Source organism: Musca domestica, unplaced genomic scaffold (assembly GCF_030504385.1).
Source record: "Musca domestica strain aabys unplaced genomic scaffold, Musca_domestica.polishedcontigs.V.1.1 66, whole genome shotgun sequence".
NCBI lineage: Eukaryota > Metazoa > Arthropoda > Insecta > Diptera > Muscidae > Musca > Musca domestica.
Genome location: NW_026712376.1, coordinates 1,806,931 through 1,831,136, shown reverse-complemented (window position 1 = coordinate 1,831,136; position 24,206 = coordinate 1,806,931). Strand labels below are relative to the sequence as shown.

At 35.5% G+C, this 24,206-nt stretch overlaps 1 long non-coding RNA gene across 1 annotated transcript in view; it reads left to right on the top strand.

Annotated features, from left to right (window-relative positions):
* Positions 1-814: 814 nt before the first annotated feature.
* LOC101897515 (uncharacterized) overlaps positions 815-24,206 on the top strand; it is a 461,881-nt gene continuing 438,489 nt past the window's right edge. Inside the window, exons 1-2 of the long non-coding RNA XR_009343878.1 lie at positions 815-2,025; positions 22,124-23,835. This is a non-coding gene — a long non-coding RNA (uncharacterized LOC101897515). The remainder of the gene's footprint in view (positions 2,026-22,123; positions 23,836-24,206) is intronic.

The following is a 24,206-nucleotide window of genomic DNA, read 5'->3' as shown; positions in this document are numbered from 1 at the left end:
CCGAAATTGTTTCAATTTTGGTATTTGAAGCTCGTACTACTACATCCTAAGACCAAAAATGAGCCATATAGGTTAACGTCTTCGTATAGCCCCTATATAACGGTACCTCCCGATATTGAGTATTTTGATGATTTTAGAGACGTTATTTACCGGAACTATTTCAAATTTAGTGTTTGAAGTTGGTAATGAATACTACAGCCTATGACAGAAAATTGTCTGTACAGGTCCACGTTTCATAATTTTTTAGCTGCATTATAAACATATTTTTTTTTTCAAGTTTCGCATTTGAATATTGCAATAGCTTGTGTCCTATGCAGGTCCATGTCGTCGTATATTTTTTAACGGATTTTATTTTTTTGAAAATTGCCAAATTTGTACCATATGGTGAAGGGTATTCAAAGTTCGGCCCGGCCAAACTTACGGCTTTTTTACTTTTTCTTTAATTTAGGAATTCAAATTTCGGGTTTTAAATTAAACTGCATTTTTCTCGAAACTTCATTTTTAGAGATGTGACACTCTTTGAGTAGATGAGGAGAACATATTGCTCTTCTACCAATATTGTGACGAAAATCTCCTTTAAATTATCCCCCTACATTTATTAACTGTGGCAACACCTTTAAGGAGCATACTCTCTTGTCGAACTGCTCTCTACGACATGGCTCGCCTTCTCTGGGTCGAGGGAGAGTGGAGCATAAGCACAGCCAAGTGGTCGCCCAATGTTTGGGGCTGCCTGGCCGCTCGTTCGTTCGTTCGTGTGATGGCAAAGCACAAGTGCAAGGCCTGCTGTGGAATCAGTAGAAGTGTGACAATGATTCAGAAAGTAGCATAGATGTTGTGTGGTTTTGGAATACGCTCGCATTTCCGTACGATAATTCGAAACACCTTTGCCCGAGTGAAAACAAACGAAACGGTATACAGCGCGTACAATTGATATTCTGCGTGTGATAGTCAACATATCATCATCATCATTATTATGGTGATGATGAGGATAATAATAATGAATATAAATACAATAGGTGTGATGATGTATGAATGTTAAGTCGTATGAGAAGATAAAAAGAAGAAAATAATCAAATAGAATTCCGGTGAATGGCAACAAAAGGAAAAGTAATAGAAAATAAAATGAATAATGTGTGCGAAGTGCAGGTGTTGGCAATGTGAAACCCATCAAGTATCCTTGTAAAGAGGATAATACAGTTTCATTACATTATGCAAAATATAGTTAAATTGAATGAGTAACAGCCAAATATTAAAGGCTCTCAAAAATGGTTTCTGTTATTTTTTATTACAAGCAATAACAACAGCAACACAAAACCCTTTGCACTGACCCTAATAGTCAGCAGTGTCCTTTTAGGCGGAAGAATCGCTTCCAGCTCTGTGATTGTCCAAAAATTCATAAATAGAATTTATGGAAAGTTATAATTAAAGAAGTCAAATTTTGAAAATATCCTGCAAATTCCATTACATTTGATATGTGTCATAAAAAGTTTGTTTATCTGTTCTAAATCTCGCAGCTATTCAGTGATTATGAGTTGTCATTAGCATACCAAACAACAACGACAACAACAACAATAGCAAAAGTTAAACCGTTTGATGTCAACAAAAAGTGATTGCGTGAGGCCGAAATGTCTGTCTGTGCGTTAATGGCGGCATTTGGTGTAATTTAATATTCATAAGTGTTTTTGCTCCAACAACAGACAACTATTTAAAACACATTTATTCCGAAAAAAATATATAAATATATATCGAAAATTGTTATTAGTAAATTGTGTAAAAATAATTTGTATGTTCATTTGCCAAGTGTCTAAACATAATTGGAAAACAAATAATAAAATATATATGTATGTAAAATAAATTACTAATAATAATAATGTTATACATATATGTGAAGTAATATTTGCTTGAAAATACATAAAAACGTAATCAAAGGATATACCTATTTCAAGTGAAGAAAATACGAAACAACAATAAGCCATAAGGATAAAGAGGATTATGCTATCATTTGGCGATAAAAAAATAATCAAGGTAAAATCATAAATTAAGAATATATTTATATTTCTTATAACTTCCACCTTGAAAGGGAGGGTATATTAACTTTTTATTCCGTTTGTAATATCCCTAAATACATAAAGTGTATATATTCATTGTCAGGATAAAATTCGATTTAAGTCGAATTAACGATGACCGTCTGTTGAAATCATGATACAGCCCACATTATTTGACGCAGAGCTCTAAAATTTGGCAGAACAATTTGTACTTTGTCTAGGATGGTTGGTATTGAAAATGAGATATGTCGGTCTACGTTTTGGTATAATCGTCGGTATTTTGATGATTTTTAACACATTTTTTTGTCTAACACGTAAAAAAACATTAAGTTCGGCCGGGCCAAACTTTTAATACCCTCCACCTTAGGGTAAAAGAAACATTAGAAGAAATGCCGAATATCGGGAGGTACCGTTATATGGGGGCTATATCAAATCATGGACCCATGCATGCAATGTTTCGCCACCGAAGCTGGAACCAATTATGACCAACAAAAAATGTGGCAAAAATCATCAAATTACCGAATATCGGGAGGTCCCGTTATATGGGGGCTATACCAAAACGTGGACCTATAATTACAATGTTTCGCTACACGAACTAGGACCCATTATGACCCACAAATACCAATTTTTAGACAAATCAGTGAAAAATGTGGCAAAAACCATAAAAATACCGAATATCGGGAGGTACTGTTATATGGGGCTATACCAAAACATTGACCCGTACATGCAATGTTTCGCCACTGGAGCTGGAAACCATTATGACCCACAAATACCAATTTTTAGACAAATCCGTGAAAAAATGTGGCAAAAAAAACTAAAATACCGAATATCGGGAGGTACCGTTATATGGGGACTATACCAGAACGTGGACCGATATATCTCATTTTCAATACCAACCATCCTAGACACAATGGAAATAGCTCTGCTAAATTTTGGCGCTCTACGTCAAATAATGTGGGCTGTATCGTGATTTCAACAGACAGACGGATAGACAGACAGACGGACAGACAGAAAGACAGACAGACAGACATTGTTAAATCGACTTAGAATTTTATGCTGATTATGATGGTTTGGTTTTTAGCTCCGGTGGCGGTATGGTTTTTAGCTCCGGTGGCGGAACATAGTATATATATGTCCACGTTTTGGTATAGCCCCCATATAATGGTACCTTCCGATATTCGTAATGGTTCCTAGCTCCGGTGGTCGAACATAAAATATATATATATATATATATATATATATATATATATATATATATATATATATATATATATATATATATATATATATATATATATATATATATATATATATATATATATATATAGGTACACGTTTTTGTATAGCTCCCATATAAAGGTACCTTCCGATATTCGGTATTTTGATGGTGCCACACTTTTCCTGGGATTTGTATAAAAATGGGTATTTTTAGTTCGTAATGGGTTCTAGCTTCGTGGCGAAACATAGTATATATAGTTCCACGGTATGGCCCCCATATAACGGAACCTCATGAAATTCGGCGGGAGATTTTTTGAAAAGTTTAACAGCATTATTCAAACGGTCTTTCTGATATTTGTAATTTAAAGTTGAACACGTTTGAATTCAAATAATTTTATATGAAAATGTTTTCATTACCCAATGAACCGAACTTAATGTTATTTTTATACCCTCCACCAAAAAAGGTATGGAGGGTATATTAAGTTCGTCATTCCGTTTGTAACTCATAGAAATAATCATTTAAGACCCAACAAAGTATATATATTCTTGATCAGCGTAAAATTCTAAGACGAATTAGCCCTGTCCGTCCGTCTGTCCGTCTGTTGTAATCACGCTACAGTCTAAACGAAGTAAGATAGAAAGCTAAAATTTTGCACAGATCTCTCTTTTGTCTGCAGGCAAGTCAAGTTCGAAGATGGGCTATATCGGTCCACGATATCGTATAGCCCCCATATAACGGTACCCCCGATATCCGGTATTTTGATGATTTTAGCCACATTTTTCAATGGAACTGTCTGAAAATCCACACAGGGAGTTCCTTGTGGGTACTTTATACCTCAGCAGAGAATTATCTATATAGGTCCACGATATCGTATAGCCCCCATATAACGGTACCCCCACGCTATTCGGTATATTGATTATTTTAGCCACATTTTTCAATGGAATTGTTTGAAAATCCACACAAGGAGTTCCTTGTGAGTACTTTATACCTCGGCAGAGAATTATCTATATAGGTCCACGATATCGCATAGCCCCCATATAACGGTACCCCCACGGTATTCGGTATTTTGATGATTTTAGCCACATTTTTCAATGGAATTGTCTGAAATTCCACAACAGGAGTCCCTTGTGAGCATTTTACCCCCTGGGAGAGAATTGTCTATATAGGTCCACGATATCGTATATCCCCCATATAACTAAACCCCCCGATATTCGATATTTTGATAATGTTTGCCACATTTTTCAATGGAATTGTCTTAAAATCCACACAAGTAGTTCCTTGTGAGTACTTTACCCCCTGCAAGAGAATTGTCTATACAGGTCCACGATATCGTATATCCCCCATATAACGGTACCCCCCGATATTCGGTATTTTGATGATTTTACCCACATTTTCAATGGAATTGTCTGAAAATCCACACAAGGAGTTCCTTGTGGGTACTTTATACTTCGGCAGAGAATTATCTATATAGGTCCACGATATCGTATAGCACCCATATAACAGTACCCCCACGGTATTCGGTATTTTGATGATTTTAGTCACATTTTTCAATGAAATTGTCTGAAATTCCACAAAAAGAGTCCCTTGTGGGCATTTTACCCCCTCAAAAAGAATTGTCTATATAGGTCCACGATATCTTATATCCCCCCATATAACTGTACCCACCGATATTCGGTATTTCGATGATGTTAGCCACACTTTTCAATGGAATTGTTTTAAAGTCCACACAAGTAGTTCCTTGTGAGTACTTTATACCTCGGCAGAGATATCGTATAGCCCTCATATAACGGTACCCCCGATATTCGGTATTTTGATGTTTTTAGCCACATTTTCCAATCGTATTGTCTGAAAATCCACATACGGAGTTCTTTGTGAGCATTTTACCCCTGAAACGGAATTGTCTATATAGGTCCACAATATCGTATATCCCCCATATAACGGTACTCCCCTATATTCGGTATTTTGATGATTTTAGCCACTTTTTCCAATGGAATTATCTGAAAATCCACACAAGGAGTTCCTTGTGAGTACTTTACACGCACACATAGATTTGTCTTTATAGGCCCACAATATCGTATATCCCCCATATATCGGCACCTTCCGATATTAGGTATTTTAAAGATTTTACCAGAATTTTTAATGGATTTTATTTTTTTTAAAATTTTCTAATTTGTTCCAAATGGTGGAGGGTATTCAAAGTTCGGCCCGGCCGAACTTACTGCTTTTTTACTTGTTTTTAGTTTTTTACTATAGACATTACATATTGAAATAAATATACCAGTTTTAATACCCTCCACCATACTATGGAGGGTATATTAATTTTGTCATTCCGTTTGTAACTCCTCGAAATATTCATGTCAGACCCAACAAAGTATATATATTCTTGATCAGCGTAAATTCTAAGACGATTTAGCCATGTCCGTCTGTCTGTCTGTGTGTCTGTCTGTCTGTTGTAATCACGCTATCTTTCGAACAAATTGAGATAGAAGGCTAAAATTTTGCACACATGTATTTTTTCCCAGTAGGCAGGTGAAGTTCGTAAATGGGCCATGTAGGTCCAAGTTATCATATAGCCCCCATATAACGGTACCTCCCGATATTCGGAATTTTGATGATTTTAGCGACATTATTCACCGGAATTATTGCAAATTTGGCATTTGAAGTTTATAATGGATGCTACAGCCTAAGACAGAAAATTATCTGTGCAGGTCCACGTCTTCCTGTAGCCCCCATATAACGGTACCCCCCGATATTCGGTTTTTTGATGATTTTACTGATGTTGTTTACCGGAATCGTTTCAAATTTGGTATTTGTAGTTCGTAATGGATACTTCATCCAAAGTCAAAAAATGAGCCATGTAGGTCCACGTCTTCATATAGCCCCCATATAACGGTACCCCCCGATATTCGGTATTTTAATGATTTTAGGGACATTATTTACAGGGATTGTTTCAAATTTCGTATGTGAAGTTCGTAATGGATACTTCAGCCCATGCCAGAAAATTGTCTGTGCAGGTCCTTCGGTCTTCGTATAGCCCCCATATAACGGTACCCCCTATATTCGGTATTTTGACGATTTTAGCTACATTATTAACAGATTTTTCTTCAAGTTTCGCATTTAAATATTGTAATAATTTATGACAAAAGTTGCCTATGCAGGCCCACGTCGTCGTATAAGCATTCGGTATTTTTAAGATTTTAACAGAATTTTTAACGGGTTTTATTTTTTTGGAAATTGCCAAATTTGTACCAAATGGTGGAGGGTATTAAAAGTTCGGCCCGGCCGAACTTACAACTTTTTGATTGTTTTCATTAATACTAATTTGGGTGGGAAAAAAGTTTTCCTCTACTTTTTGCAATATAACCCAGCAAAAATTAGGAGCCACTCACTACATGGTAATTCAAGCAACCTTCACTTTGGATTACCGATTTAGAGTGTCCTCAAGCCATGACATGACTTCACAAAGTATATATATTCTTGATCAGCCTCAAATTCTTAACCCTGTCCGTCCGTCCCTGTCCGTCCGTCTGTTGTAATCACACTAAAAAATCAAAACGAACTAAGATCGGAAGCTAAAATCCTGCACAGATCAATCTTTTGTCAGCAGGCTGGTCAAGTTCCAAGATGAGCTATATCGGTCCATGATATCATATAGCCATCATATAACGGTACCCCCGATATTCTCTACTCTTTGATAATTGTAGACACATTTTTCAATGGAATTGTCTGCAATTATGTAAATTGGAGTTCTTTGTGAGTACTTTACCCCAGGAAGAGAATTGTCTATATAGGCCCACGATATCGTATAGCCCCCATACAACGGTACCTTCCTATATTCGGCATTTAAATGACTTTAGCTACATTTTTCAAGTGAATTGTCTAAAAATAGTACCGATTAAGAACTTTAAATACGAAATATGAAACGATTCCGGTAAATAATGACGCCGAAGTCATCAAAATACTTAATATAGGGAGGACCCGTATATAGGGCTATACGAAGACCTGGAACAGCATGGACAATTTTCTGTTACAGGCTGTAGTACCCGTTACGAACTTCGAATGAATAATGTCGATAAATTCGTCATAATACGGAATATAGGGAGGTACAGACATGTGGGGGCTATACGAAGACCTTGACCTGCATAGACAAATTTCTGTTATAGGCTGTAGTACCTATTAGAAACTTCAAATACGAAATTTCAAACAATTTTGGTTAATATTGTACCAAAAAAAACGTCAAAATACCGAATGTAGGGAGGTACCTCTATATGGGGCCTATACGAAGACCTGGACCTGCATAGACAATTCTCTGTCATGGACTGTACTACCCATTACGAACCAGAAATACGAAATTTTAAACAACTCTGGTGAATAGTGTCATCAATATTGGGAAATCGAATATCCGGTTGTATGTGGGCTATAAGATACCGTGAACCTATATAGCCTTTTCTCTTCCAGGGGGTAAAGTGCATAAAAATAACTTCTAGAATGGATTTTTAGACAATTCCATTGAAAAATGTAGCTAAAATATTCAAAACTTCGTATATAGGGAGGTGCCGTTATATGGGTGATACACGATATCGTGGACCTATATATACAATACTCTTTCAGGTGGTAAAGTACTCATAAGGATTTTCAAATAATTTCACTCAAAATTTTGGCTACAATCTTCAAATACCGAATATCGAGGGTACCGTTATATGGGGGATATATGATATTGAGCTGCCTGCAAACAAAAGACTGATCTGTTTAAAAATTTTAGCGTTCTATCTTTATTCGTTTTGACTCTAGCGTGACTACAACAAACGGACGGACGGGGCTAAATCGTCTTAGAATTTTACGTTGGTCAAGAAAATATGTATGTACTTTGTTAGGTTTAAACTTATTATTTCAATGAGTTGCAAACCAAATGTAGAACTCCATACTATGATGTAGAGGGTATAAAAACGTTGCCAAACCCTTCGAAATACTTAAACCGGGCGGTACCGACTTATGGCTGTTGTATCAAAATGGACCGATTTCTTATTAATTGATGGCCACATTGAGAACTCGAAATGCCAAGTTATGATTTATTTGATGAAAAATGTGGTTAATACCCTCATAATACAAATATTATTGACCCACAAAAGCTCGAACTATCATGTTTCAAGCACTTCTGTTGGGAAATAGCGCAAGAATTCAATTTACAAATAATACTGAGGCTTTAATAAATTGTGGATCTTTACCGGACTTCAGAAAAGCTACTACAAAATTTCAGTTTCCCCTCTCTTCCTAAAAAATGTTACTTATTTATTGAACGTTACTATGTGTTAAAGGTGTACAGATGTCTGGTTAATACAATTCTCACATCAAAACTAATTTATTGTTTTGATACACTACATTAAAAGTTCTCAATCTGTAATTTGTCTCGCATAAATCAATATATTTTCGATTTAATTTGATTTGTTTTTTGAGTAAAGTTCACAAACTAATCCACAATTGAGACCAAAAATAACCTACTAATAACTCGATTAGATGAAAATTACATTGTTGAATTTAACTGAAAACAGTCATACTTACGTTTTTGGTTTAATAGCCCTGTGACTAATAACAAAATTATACACTTGCGCCTGAAATAGAATTCGAAATAAAAAAAAAAAGAAAAAACGTTGCAGCAAATCTGTAAATAATTTCGTTAAACAATATCTTGGGAATAAAATGCGTAGTTACTTGTCTGGGCTATGAAACAGATACTTATTTTACTTTGTCGCATGTTGTTGCTATTATTTTGTTGTAATTCTTTTATAGGATACGTTGTAAATTATTGTAGTTTATTTAAAGGTTAACGAACCAAATAAAAACGTTTGTCATGAAAAATGAACTTTGCTACGACACATTTATTATATCCTAAGCCACAATGTGGTACAGGGTAGTATCTTTTTGTACATTTTTTTTTTTCATGAAGAAGGAAACAATATAGACCCATAGTTCCTTTTGATGATCTTCATAGAATCACATTCTGAGATTTATTCGATTCGATTTATGCATGTTCGTCCTTGTGCCCATGTATTTTTGTAAACAAAGTACAGATCGCATTTATTGTCTGATTGAGATTAAATTTCCCATTTTCCGAACCCTATTGAAACTGGTGATAATCGAATCAGACTTGGGTATAGTCCCCATATATATTGTCGTCCGATTTTAGTATTTTGCTCGAAATATGTAATGTCAGTCCGAATCAAATAAATTTTAGAACACACGGGCAGGTTCAGTCCAGGAGTATGTCTGGCAATTTTGGTGAACATCGGTTCAGATTTGGATATAGCTGCCATATATACTTGCCCAGAAGAAAATACTACAAATTTAGTGAAAATCGGTTCAGATATAGCTATAGCTCCCACATATACGTTACATCCGGTTTCGTGTTTAAATTCTTTATATGCACTCCATAAAAATGATATTTGAAACCAGATTTCAGATATACCCCCAGAAATACCTATGCCAAATTTCACATTCTTAATATGCAATAAACAACAATCATATTTTGCACCAGGTATCAGATACTTTTCAGAAATACCCCGGCAAATTTTATTGATATGGGTTCAGATTTGGATATAACTTCCATATATACCTTCATCCGATTTCACGGTTATTGCGCCCTTAATATGTAATATTAGCCCAACTTTGATGGGTTTTTCTGGATTTAACCTTGAAGCAAATACAACATTTGTTGAAACTCGGTTCCCAAATATTTAGTGCTTCGATATCTATTTTTTTAATATAATCCTTTTCGAAGTCATAGGAATGTTATTTGCTACGAGAGGTACAATTGCCTTAATCAATTTTGGTGGAAATCGTTTCAGAGATGGATATACAAGATGAGATAAAAAAATTTCTTTTTAAATTTTACTGAATGAAAGCAAAAAATGTCGAAATAGCATCAACTTTTATAATAAGTTTTAGATTTGTTCGAATTGGTCACCTTTGGCACGAATTATGACCTTCAAACGGCCAATGAAACCGTCACAAGCTGCCCGAATGTTGCTCTGCGATATTTTGGCCCTTTCCCGGCGAAGCGCTTACTTTAGATGATCGACACTTTGGTATTTTTTAGTGCCAACCTTGCTTTTCAAAATACTCCAGACACAATAGTCCAACGGAATGGTATCCGATGATTTTGGTGGCCATTGTTGGAAATGAAGCGAGGAACCATATTTTGTAACCATTCTTGGGTGGCGCGTGCTGAGTACGATGGTGCTGAGTCCTGTTGGAATGTCCAAGGTCTGCGGCCAAAATGTTTGCGTGCCCAAGGCTTTAATACACCCTCCAGAATATTTTCGCGATAATATTCAACAGTTATTCTGATGCCAAGGTCGATTAATTCGAGCGGAGAACGAACACCGGCTGTTATGGCGGCCCACACCATCGCCACACTATGACCGGCGCTTCAGTTCTAGTTGCCAACCGAAGGTGCACATTTTCAACAGACTTATTTGGCAAGTCAACACGATCATTTTGTATTTTTACAAACTGCTGAACAACTAATGTTTTCTCTTCGCAGAAAACCAAATTCGGCAGTTCACCACTTTCCGCCAAGCGGAGCTACTCTTTAACTCTTTTGAGTCTATTTTCTTTCTGTTGCGGTATAAGTTCTTGCACTTTTTGGAATTTCAATGGCTTTACCCCGACCTCAATTTTCAATATTTGGCGAATGGAATATTGCGATATGTTCAGCTCACGAGCCATTTTTCGGCCACTGCGACGCTGGCTTCGATCAAGTCCATTTCTGCTGATGTTGCTGTTTTCTGCCGTACAATTCCTTGATGTCGGGCTACGAGACACAAAAGATTTATTCACATTTAAATGCTGAAGTGCTCTAACAATAGCCACTTGTAGGTTTCCAGCCAAATATAGAGAAATCACACTATCACGCTTGAATTCCATCGCGAGTAACTTTTTTCCAGGAAAATTCTCACCAAAATGCCTTTGTACCCTTGTAAACAATATAATGAGCTGTCATTGGAATGATTTTAACAGCTGTCGGACGAGTGGCTTAGAAATGACAGCAGTTTGAAGTTGGTTGCAGTTTTTTCATCTTACTCTATATATATATATATTCTGGATCAGCGTAAAATTATATGACGATATAGTGATGTCCGTCTGTCTGTTGTAATCACGCTATCTTTCGAACGAATTGAAGTAGAAGACATACATAGTTTACCAGTAGGCAGGTTAAGTTCGTAAATGGGCCATGTCGGGCAAGGGCTTCGTATAGCCCCCATATAACGGTACCTCCCGCTTCTTGGTATTTTTATGATTTTTGCGACATTATTCATCGGAATTGTAACAAATTTCGAATTCAAAGTTCGTAATGGGTACTACAGCCTTTGACAATTTTCATATGCAGTTTCACGTTTTCGTAGATCGCCCATATAACGGTACCTCCCGATATCCGATGTTTTAATGATTTTAGCGACATTATTCACTGGAACTGTTTCAAATTTTGAAGTTCGTAATGGGTACTACAGTAATTGATAATTGTAAGCAGGTCCACATCTTCGTATAGTCTTCATATAACGCTTTTCAATTAACGGGTAGTTTTCGAAAACTTTGTTTTTTAAAGTTTTCAAGTTCCTTCCGTGGAGGTTAATAAAATTTCGGCCCGGCCGAACTTAGCAGCTTTTTTACTCTTTACATTTTCCATTGATCGAAATAGGCTTAGTTACTTTTAAAACAAATAAATTAATGAAACTTCAGAATAATTTAGAGAAATCGCAGAAGTGTTAGTAGAAGGGTTTTCCAAAAAATTCAACACGTTGTTATCGGCCTACTTGAACCTTTTTTAGAAACTATTTATTGCTTTTCCACGTGTAGGTCACGTACTTCATGAGGTGTGTTCCTTCAAGGACGATTAAACTTTTTGATTTATGATTTAGTATATCGTGAAAAATAATGTGTTTCTTGTTATTTGTAATTACATTCACATTCTGAACAAATACGCAACGACACTTGTTTTGCTTTTCTTGTGAACTTTTTTTTGTTTTCGTGGATGTGTGTTTGTGTTATGGGAGGTTAACATTCCTAAACACACATATTTCTGATTATCTCAGAAGCCATCACCCCAACGCTGTCAACAACTTTGCCGTATTCGAGTGAACTGATTGGTTTTGGATTTAAGTAGTCTTTCATCGTCCATCGCTCGTTTGCGATACTTATTTTCGCAGTGGGTGGGATTAACAGCTGTGACTGGGCAAACTGTCGAGCCATAGACATGGAGATGGGGTGTGAATATTTGAAGAATATTTGGATGTGCGTGCGAGAACATTTAGTGTGTGTGTGTGCGTATTTTCCTAATCTGATGCTCATCGTCAAGGTAGTGCCTTCTCGGTTGAGACAAACCAAAATAAATGAAAAACTCTTTAAGATGTCTGTCTCTTAATTTCTTAGATGGATTTAGGCAATCATTTCAGATTATTTTTTTCTGTGGATTTAAAAATAGATAAAATGCTTTGGCTATAAATTGTATTAATAGTTTGTTCTCTAGACATTTTGTATTTATACAAAAGATTAAATATATAGTTTTGCTAAAATAGGCATGTTTATATTTCATTAATGTTAGAGTAAATATCGGCATTTCTGTTGATGCCAAAGTCTGTAAGATCTATTATACAACACTTTTATTAAAATTATTTAAACATAAAATACGTTGATGCTGAATTCGAGTTATTGCGAAAATGTAGGAAAAATGTGTTGAAGCTTTCAATTCTTTTTTTTTTTTTTTTTTTGTTTTTCCCAACTACTTACTTATCATCCCAATATTCTGTTTAAGGTTAGATTTATTCCGTAATATTCCCTGCACCAACTTAGACAAATGATGATATTTTGAAGCATGAAAAATATTTTACTTTTGAATTTTTGCTCCTTTATATGATTTCTTAAAGCTCGCAATTACGCATTTTTTTAAATATTTATATCTTGAGGATGCAACTTTTACCGGTTCGCAGTAATATGTTCCCAAAGTCAGAATTATATTTGGTCTTAAAATATACAACTGTATAAATCTAAAAGAAGATATCCAATCTTATCCAAACTTTGTACAACCCATGGTACAATGAAAGCAAGGTAGGGCACTGCTACCAATCGATCATATCTTTATACCCTTCACCATGCTATTGAGGGTATATTGGAAGTTCGCAATGGATACCACTATCTATGGCAGAAAATCGCATATGCAGGTCCACGTCTTGATAGAGCCCACATATAACCGTACCTCCCTATATACGGTACTTTGATGATATATGCGACATTATTCACCGGAATTGTTTCAAATTTCGTATTTGAAGTTTCGGCGTAACCGAACTTAGGTCCTTTTTTGGTACTTTAAATGCACAACTTGAGCTTTTCAAACATTCAAGGTTTTATATATTATTCAAGTTCTTCGGAATTGCACCCAATTTCATTTAGGACAGTTCTTACTCTTAGAACATATTTCCAAAACCACGTCCTTACATCAACCCCATTCTCAATAATTGATTCTCATACAAAATTTAAAGATTTTGCCACAATCCGTTCACATAATCCCGAATGGTACCAAATTTAGTTAATTTTAGTTCTTTTAGATTTACCCTACAGGGAGAGATGAACAAAGTCAACCAACATAATGTTTACATTTTTTTTTTAAATTTTATTGAATGAAAGCAAAAAATGTCGGAAAGAGCAACAAATTTTAGAATAAGTTTAAATATGTTCGATTTGGTCACCTTTGGCACGAATTATGGCCTTCAAACGGCCAATGAAACCGTCACACGCTGCCCGAATTTTGGTCCATTTCCGGCGAAGCGCTTGCTTGAGGTGATCGACATTTTGATATTTTTTATATTTTGCCAACCTTGCTTTGAAAAATACTCCAGACACAATAGTCCAACGGATTGGTTTACGGAGATTTTGGTGGCCATTGTGCGCTTAAAATGAAGCGAGGAACATCATTTTGTAATCATTCTTGGGTGGTGCGTGCTGAGTGCGATGGTGCTGAGTCATGTTGGAATATCCAAGGTCTGCGGCCAAAATGTTTGCATGCCCAAGGCTTTAATACACCCCCAGAATATTTTCGCGATAATATTCGAAATTTATTCTGATCCACGGTCGATTAATACGAGCGGAGAACGACCATCGGCTGTTTTGGCGGCCTACACTATCACCATGGCCGGTGCTTGAGTTCTGGTGGTCAACCGAAGGTGCACATTTTCAGCTGACCTCTTTGGGAAGTAAACACGATCGTTTTGTTTTTTGACAAACTGCTGGACAACGAAGGTTTTCTCATCGAAGAAAACCCAAATTCGGCAGCTCACTACTTTCGGCCAAGCGAAGCAACTCTTTAGCTGCTTTGAGTCTATTTTCTTTCTTTTGCGGTGTAAAGTCTTGCTCTTTTTGGAATTTCAATGGTTTTATCCCAAGCTAATTTTTTAATATTTGCCGAACGGCATATTGCTATATGTGAGCTCACGAGCCACTTTTTGGCCACTGCGACAGGGGTTTCGATCAAGTCGCTTCTTTACTTTTCAAACCATTTCTACTGATGTTGCTGTTTTCTTCCGTCCACTTCCTTGACCTCGGGCAACGCTACCAGAATCACGGTAACGAGCGATGGAACGATACACAAAAGATTTATTCACATTTAAATGCTGGAGTGCTCTAACTATAGCCATTTGTGGTTTTCCAGTTTGTACGCTTGTAAATAATATAATGAGCTGTCACTGGAATAATTTTAACAGCTGTCGGAGGAGTGGCTTAGAAATGACAACAGTCTGAAGTTGGTTGCAGTTTTTTTTATCTCACCCTGTATGTATGAAATCACGCTACATGTCGCAACTATGGCCCGATCCACACGAAAGTTTGCATGGAGATGAGGTTATGGTCAGAATAGAAACCTATTGCTTTTGGAGATAATCGCAAAATATTTAGGTGTTGAAATGGGCCAAAAACTGAATAATTTTCTTATTTTGCAGTTGCTCTACGGGTCGCAATTATAGACCCATCGACGCGGATGTTAGCATGGGGCTAGAGCCTAGGGCTGGGCAAAAGTCTTACAATTTGGATGATCATTGAGTAATATTTAGGGGGTGAAATAGACCATAACATTTGTGTTAAATAAAAGTTAAATTTTCAATTAAACCGCGAATATTTTTAATCCCAGCGAAATCACAATTAGACGAAAATTACAATTCTGACCGTTCCGATTTCGAAGTCGGATGAAACTTATATATGTGGGAGCTAAATCTGTGTCTGAAACAATTTTTATCAATATTAACAAACTTTTGATCAAATTGGGTCCTATGACCTATATTGGTTCCTATGTCCGACTTTTCGCCTTTCCTTACTGTTAAATTCAACATATACTTATTGCTAAAAGGTGTTAGGCCTTTGTGGATTTTTTTGTTAACATATAAACGAAAACGAGATAGACTTTTATTTCCTTTTGGTTATCTCTATAGAATTACATTCAGAGCTGATTTATGCACGTCCGTCAAAGGAAAGGGATGTTATCTAGAATGCTTATATCTCAAGAATGGTAGGACCGATTTTGACAAATTTTCAATTCAGATGCCCTCTTTACATGAAAAAAATAAAATCTAAAAAAATCGCATAAAAAGATGCCAATAATGATGTTAATTTAGATTTTGTAGTATTTTGTGATTTTTTTATTTTTTCATATTTTTATCGCATGCGACATTTTCAATTTGACTTATAATATTGAAGTGTATATTTTGTAATATTTTTTCACCTTACAAAAAATTGCAATTATTGTCTGATCCTCACGAAGTTTTCATAATTTTGGGATTAGGCTCAGAAGTGCTGGGCCTATTGAGTTTAAAGATGTCTCCAATATATTTAGGGTTGTAATGGACCAAAAACTACAAATGTTCCTGATTTTGCAGCCGTTATAAAGGTCACAAATAGAAACCAAAGGACACGAAATCTCGTATAAAGTTAGAGTTTAGAACAAGGGGTAGAATGGACCACTACTTTTGTGTAAAAAAATACCAACATTTCCATTTTCCGAAATCCAAAATACACAAAAGGCGAACTTCTGGCTTTTTTATGCTGATTTATTTGACGATTATGGCCAAAATCGTAGACAAGCAAATCATATATATGAGCCTATATTTGGAGATACAGATTCGATTTTCTTTAATTTTTATATATCTTATTTATGGTTTTATAATTTACAACTGTATAAATCTTAATGTATGCGATCTTCTCCATGGAAAGAAGGATATATTAAATTTGTCCCTCCGTATACCCCATAATATATATATGTTCATAAAGAGTATACAATTTTAAGTCGATATAATGATGTCCATCTCTCCGTCTTATCTCGTCCGTATCTGTTATAATCAAGATATTATTTGAAATTTGGCATAATAATTTTAAATTGTGCCAAAGATGATTAATATTAAAATTCTATCAGTCCAGGTTTCTATACAGCTTCCATATAAGGGTCACTCCCGATGTTCGGTATTTTGACGACATAAGCCACATCTTCTTAAGGATTTGTTAAAAATCTAATATTTGTAGTTCGTAATGGGTTCCACCTCCTGTGCCATAATATTTTTACATAATTAGATTTTCATCAAATTTGAGATACTCGCTCAAGGCTAAATTTGGTGGTTACTGTCAAAAAACATTCTATTTGGGATGATATTACATATTTGAAGCTATATGAGCTATGTTCAAATCCTAACCGATTTTGAAATCGAATGAAACATATATGTGGGAGCTATAGCTGTGTCTGAAACAATTTTTACCAATATTAATATATATGTGACTTACATTGGGTCCTATGACCTAAATCGGTTCCTATGTCCGACTTTTCACCTTTCCTTACTGTTCAATTCAACATATACTTATTGCTAAAAAGTGTTAGGACTTTGTGGATTTTTTGTAACATATAAACGAAAACGAGATAGACTCTTAGTTCCTTTTGGTTATCTCTATAGAATTACATCCAGAGCTGATTTAGGCACGTCCGTGTATTTACTTATTTTGTAAACAATGTCAAATGTTGCCAATTTATGTTTTAAATTACCTGAAAGTTGTAAAGACATTTGTTGCGATATATCATATTAGGCCTAGAAATAACGCTGCAGAATTTTATCAAAATTCGATCAAATTCATTTTTTTATTTTTGTACGAATCAAGGGTTGCGTGGGATTTGTTCTCACTCGCTTTTACTACATAAATTTTGGCACTTTTGTAGACATTAAGCCGATTTTATTATTTCATTATCCATTATCTATATATGGCATTACAACAAAAAAAAAAAAAAAAAAAAAAAAAAAAAAAAAAAAAGACGGAAAACTGTAGTAAATGATTTCAAAAGTGTAAAAGTAGGGCGGTAGCGTCGTCTACAAAGTTATGCCAAAATGCTAACATTTATTGCAAATTTTCTGCAAACAAGTAATTAAATGTTCATTAAATACCATTATCAAAACGACAACACCAAAACATATATTTTTTTTTGGAGGACAAGTTAACCATGCGAACATTAAGAATTCATAATACCAATTTGCAAACATGCATAATATTGTGTTTAAATTAGAGTTTTTGCCGGCTCATCCTCCTTTATGGCCATCGGACGTTGGTTAAGCTGGCAGTGGAACTTGAACCGGTGTACAGCCAACTAGAAGTTGCCGTCTCAACGTCACTCTCGTAGCCATTAACCCGTAGCACTATAACAGAAGATGTGTTGTTGTAAAAAAAACATCACTACAAAAACAAACTTTGCTGTGAAAAAGATTTACTATTGGAACTTAAGTAGAACTCAGAGGGTCTCCGGTGTTTAATTCGCATATGCTGGCCTATGCAAGCAATTACCCACACAAAAATTTGAAAAAAAAAAAAACAAGTAAGCAGAGGTTATAGACGTGCGGGGCCGACCATGTGATACCCTACAACACTACAATATGTTCGGAGCCCCTTATGTCAAAATCCATTTTGGAAGATTTCGCTTTTGAAATTATGTCATAGAGTACTGCCAAAATATTACCCTTAGCTTTTTGACCAGGGACATTTGCCAATATTTACGCACACCGTCGTGCTGTTAGTTACAGCTAAATATAATCAAATGAATATCTAGAATGCTAGACTTCTTCCCTGTCCTTAACCCTCTTCTCATGCTAAATTCCGGGTCGATTGATTTCAATTGTGTGATCATTAACATTTTCTATTTTGGGTTCATTTTAACCCCTAAATATTTTGCAAGAGGCCCCTCTATATCTCTAAATTTAGACTCATCTATATGATTTGATTGTCTACGATATTTGGCTATATTGGTCAACGAAATCAGCATAAAAAAGCCAGAAGTTCGTCATTTGTGTATGTTATTTACAGCGTTTCGGTAGAATGGAAATGCTCGTATTTTTTCACACAAAAGTAATGGTCGCTGCCCTAAACTCTAACTTCATACGAGATTTCGTGTCCATTGGTTTATATTTGTGACCTTTATAACTGCTGTTGTTGATCCATTTAAACCTCCAAATATATTGCGGACATTTTTGAAGACAGTTGGCCTAGGCCTTCTGAGCCTAACCCAATCCTTGTGAAAATTTTCGTGAGGATCGGACGATATTAGCAATCTGTGTATAACTTTAACATGTGTTGTAAAGTGAAAAATATTACAAAATATACAATTCAATATTATAAGTCAAGTTGAAAAAATCGCATGGGATAAAAAATATGAAAAAATTAAAAAAAAAAATTACATCATTATTGGCATCTTTTTATGCGATTTCTTTTAGATTTCATTCTTTTATGCAAAGGGGGCATTCTGGATTGACAAAATCTGTCAAAATCGGCCCAGCCATTCTTGAGATATAAGCATTCTAGCTAACATCCCCCTTCCTCTTTATATATACATTGTACATATTTCGCTATATATCCGATATATTTACTATCGGCATCTACGTAACAGTTAGAATTGGAAGATTTCTGCGCAGCCCTAAACTCTTGCCCCATGCTAACTTTCGCTTCGATTTGTCTACAATTACGACCTGCAGAGCAACGGAAAAATCAGGAAATTTTTCAGTTGTCGGTCTATTTCAACCCCAAAATCAATAGGCTTCTATTCGGGCCCAAGCTCCACAATTTTGTGAATATAGGGCCATAATTGTGACCTGTAAAGTGATTACAAATTAACATGGACGGACGGATTCACATAGCTAGATCGACTAAGCTAGGCGAGATAGGAAGATCCATATATACTTTCCTATGAGGGAAACCAATATTTCGAAGTGTTACATAATTTTTGGGCCAATCAAACTTATAATACCCCCAACATATAGTGTTGTAGGGTATAAATACCGAATATCGGGAGGTACCATTATATGGGGACTATACAAAAACGTGAACCTATGCATACAATGTTTCGCCACCAGAGCTAGAACCCATTCCGAACTACAAATACCAATTTTTAGACAAATCCGTGAAAAAATGTGGTAAAAATCATCGAAATACCGAATATGGAGAGGAACCGTTATATGGCGGCTATACCAAAACGTTTACCGATATATCTCAATACCAACCATCATTGACACAATACAAATTGTTCTGTCAAGGTCGACGTCAAATTTGATGATCTGTATCGTGATTTCAACAGACCGACTGACAGATAGACGGACATCGTTAAATAGACTTAGAATTTTATGCTGTTTATGAATATAAACTTTATAGAGTCTACGACGAATATTTAAGGATATAACAAACGGAATGATGAAGTTAATATACCCTCCTTTGCAAGGTGAAGGGTATAAAAAAAGTAGTGATACCGACAGATGTTATATGTTTTTATCAGTAGTGGCTATAATAAGATGTTCAATGTGAAGTTTTTCTCCAAAAGATGACTCAATATTTGTGAACTATTTGTTATAGCTTCCACATAATAGGACGGTGTCGTGTCATAATCCCCACGGACATAATCCCCATTACAATTATGGGATTATGGCCTATTTTTTCGGTCATAGCCCCCATAATGGAATGGGGATTATGTCCAAGAAAAAATTGATCATAATCCCCATTATAATGGGTATTGCGAATATAAACTTTTTTTTGTACGTAGCCAAACTTGATATATTTTGTACATTTTTTGATACATTTGAGACTTTGTCCTCTAGATGTGTCCGGCACCGGCTAACGCAAACCGAAGTTTTCTAAATTTGATACATTTTGTAAAAAAACGCCCTTCGGCCGGGGCTTCAGATTTTTCCTCTGGGTATGTCCCGAACGGGTTAACGCTAACCCAAGTTACTACATTTAAACATTTTTGTAAGTCATCACAGCAAACAGTCATGCTCCCCATCGGGATTATGTGCACTTTGGAAGCGGAGGTTATGGAGGTTTCGCCAACAGATGTATACCCTCTGCCAATGTTCTATTATTTAAAGATATTTTGACTTCTGTTATGATAATTCAAATTGTTGACCCTCTGTGGAGTAGGTTCCGAGGGGATGGTCCTAAATGAATATGATATTAATATTGCGACGCGTCAGGTTTGAACAATATCGACTACTTCCTTCACTTTTTTAAGATAATTTAATAATAATTTTTAGAAAATGTTAAAATGTGCGTGAAGTACCAGATATAGATAAAAATATTGGTATGGACAAAGTGACAAGAAAATCGAAAATTTATATCCAATTTCATGCGAAACCATAAATTCTAATAATTCCATATTCTTTTCAGCTTTCTGGTTTAGATAAGTTGAAAAGAATCGCTGACTTGTTTCGCAAGTTATAACAGATAAAAGTATTGAAAATTGTGACCCATAATGGGTGAGGTGCCAGAGGGGGTTAGTAGATATATACCATCTTCACAACAGATTTTTTGTTAGCAAAAATATTTGTATGTGTGAAATTTGAAGAAAGTTGGATGCTTATATCAATTTCTTTGAACGTTTGGATTTTTAAAATCATGAACCCTATGTGAGGGTGGTACAAGAAGAAATTGTCCGATTACCCCCATCTTTATAACAGATCTAGTGTTGATAGAAATATTGAGATGTTCCAAGTCTGAATGGAATCGAATGTTAGTTTTGGGGGGAAGGGGGTGAGTTAGGTATTTGATGGAGTGAACCGATATTGTCCATTTTCGCACCTGACCAAGCACTGATGTAAATGGTAGGATTTGCAAAGTTTGCAGCAAAATCGGATCCTCCGTTTTCTTTCCGCGCAGTGAAATATTTTTTTAAATTTTCGAAATTTTGTGGGGGAGGTTCCAGAAGGAGTGGACCGATATTGCTCATCTCCGAACTCAATCTGAGTTTTATAATAATATAAAAATATACCCAGTTTGTATGAAATTGGATTCTCCCAGCCAGAGAGACCGACAGACACCCCTAGATCGACCACAAATTTTCTGAAACAGATGTGGTCCAAAGAGACCTAGGGTCTAAAACCGTTATTTCGATGAGGCACGTGTTTGGCTGTATCAAATGATATATGCCCTCTGTAGCCAATTGACTAAGGGTATTAAAACAATATAGCATACATTAAAAAATTTCTGAATTTTGACCCGATAACTGCTATTAAATATGGGGTTTCTGATCCATTTGTATTTAATGCTTCTTCTTCGGCTCCACATTATTATTTTCGAGGTTTACGCACAATTTATAATATTTATGGATTGAAAACAACGACCACAACAAATATCAGCTGTATTGTATTACTGCTCGGTCAATGTAGGCCAATGCGTATACATTATGTGCATTGCATTAGTTAGCACATTGCGTATACGCCTGAGTACACACTTTCATATGATTAATAATAAAATTCTATACCTTTAGCGTTTATTCAATCGATTTGTTTTTGTTTGTTTGTTTCATTTACAGATAACAAATGAATGAACGAACGAACGAACGAATCATACGAAATAAGTGTGAATGCAATTACTCACTCGGACACGGACAAATGGATAATGTGCACGGGCGATCTGCTGGAAGGAAAGTAATTAAAAATAACCAACAACAGCCAGCAACAACAACACAAATCATATAATGTGAAAACAAAAAAAAAGAAACGATGAATTTAAATTGATTAGTGACCGTGGCAAATGGAAAATAAAATACGAATTTTACTTCAACTGAATAAATGATCAACTTTTTTGAGCGTATTCGTCTGATACGAAGGGTTATTGAATTACGTAAATTGTTGTTATTCATATTTACATTATGTGGAGTTTGTTCGTGTGCAATTAATGCAAATAAAAATAATAATTTGCCCAGCATTTTATGGGAATGCCGATTGAAGTCAAACGGCATAAAAGAAAAACAAATTAATTTTCACCATTACAAATACATGTGTGTGTAATTAATTGATTTTAATTTGCCATTAAACACATACACACACACAGGTACTGTTTGTTGTTATAATTGAAAACACAAACAAGTCAATCAATCGATGCAATCATCCAACAACGCCATAAAATTCTTATTAAATTGTTAACTATTCAATTTCTCAAAAAAGTGAAAAAAGAGCCAAAAAAAAAACTAAAATAAGAAGTGAAAATAAAAATAAAACCAGCTACTCTGTCAGCCAGCCATCCAGCAAATTGTGTGCCATAACAAATAATTTATATCGATTTAACTGGTAATGGCTTTTCACCTTTATAGCCACAGCCGTCGCCTGCAACTATATCAGCCACCACCACCACCACCAGCACTACCACCTCCATCACATCAGCAATAATATCAACAGTCCCACTAGTTTGCCACCAGCCAGCCAGCCAGCCAGCCTGCCAACCAGCGAGCTGTAATCACAGCACCTACTACTTTGCCGCCAGTCACTTCCACCAATTCCCCCATGAACATATACATACTACTTACATATATAAATATATATATAATTTCGTGCAAAAGGTTAATGGTCTCTTGCTAGGGGGTATACATTCTCGAGCCACTGAACTGTTGTTGTGTCTTTAGCAACGCTTCCGTTTATTGAACGCCCGTTTACTTACAACTAAATCTTTGGCATTACAACATAGACAACAAGGCGATACCGTGAGCTGGCAATATTAAATACTACCACGACAAGGCAAAGCTAGAGGTTTCAACACCCCATCACTGGTGTTGTTTGTAACAAAAGTTGGATACACAAAATTTGAATATTGTTACGGGGGGAAGGCGGCAGGGACCTATTGTCTTTTATCATTGAGTGACGTGCTTCAAATTACCAGGATTGAGACTTTGGATTTTGTTGGGCCCAAGTTAATTTATTTTCACTTTATGTGGAAATACAGGGGAATAGTAAATTTATGTCCTGGAAAATAATAACACATACATTCAAACTCCCAACAAAGCATTATATACATATTTGGAAATCAATAAAATAAAAAAATAATAATTTTTACATAAAAAAATATATGTGTGTGTATAAAAAGCACACCTTCGGCAAAAAACAGAGCAACAAGCACTCCCACGCCTAGTCAGTTCATATTGAACCTGTCTGACTGACAGAGAAATCCATTGAAACACACAGCGACATTATCGCGACAAAGAAGCTGTCAACATGATTGCATTTTTGACATTGTTCTTTTATATGACAAGTAAGTATTGACAATATTTGACATTTAATATTTCTTTCTCTTATTGTTGTTGTTATTCATTTTAATGTATTTATGTATATTGAATCCCTTAATACACATACATAACTGAAAGTGTATGTGTGTGTGTGTTTCAAGTTACTTTATGTATAATAAATTTGAAGTCAATTACATTTGTTTTGCAGCAACACAATACCAATTTTTGTTATATTTACATACTCGTATGACAACATGAATATATTTTTAACAAGGACACAAATTTTTGACATTATGTCGATGCATTTGAAATACGTACATGGAATAAAGAGAAAATAAAACAAAAGCAAGTAAAAAAGCAGCTAAGTTCGGCCGGGTCGTAATTTTTATACGCACCA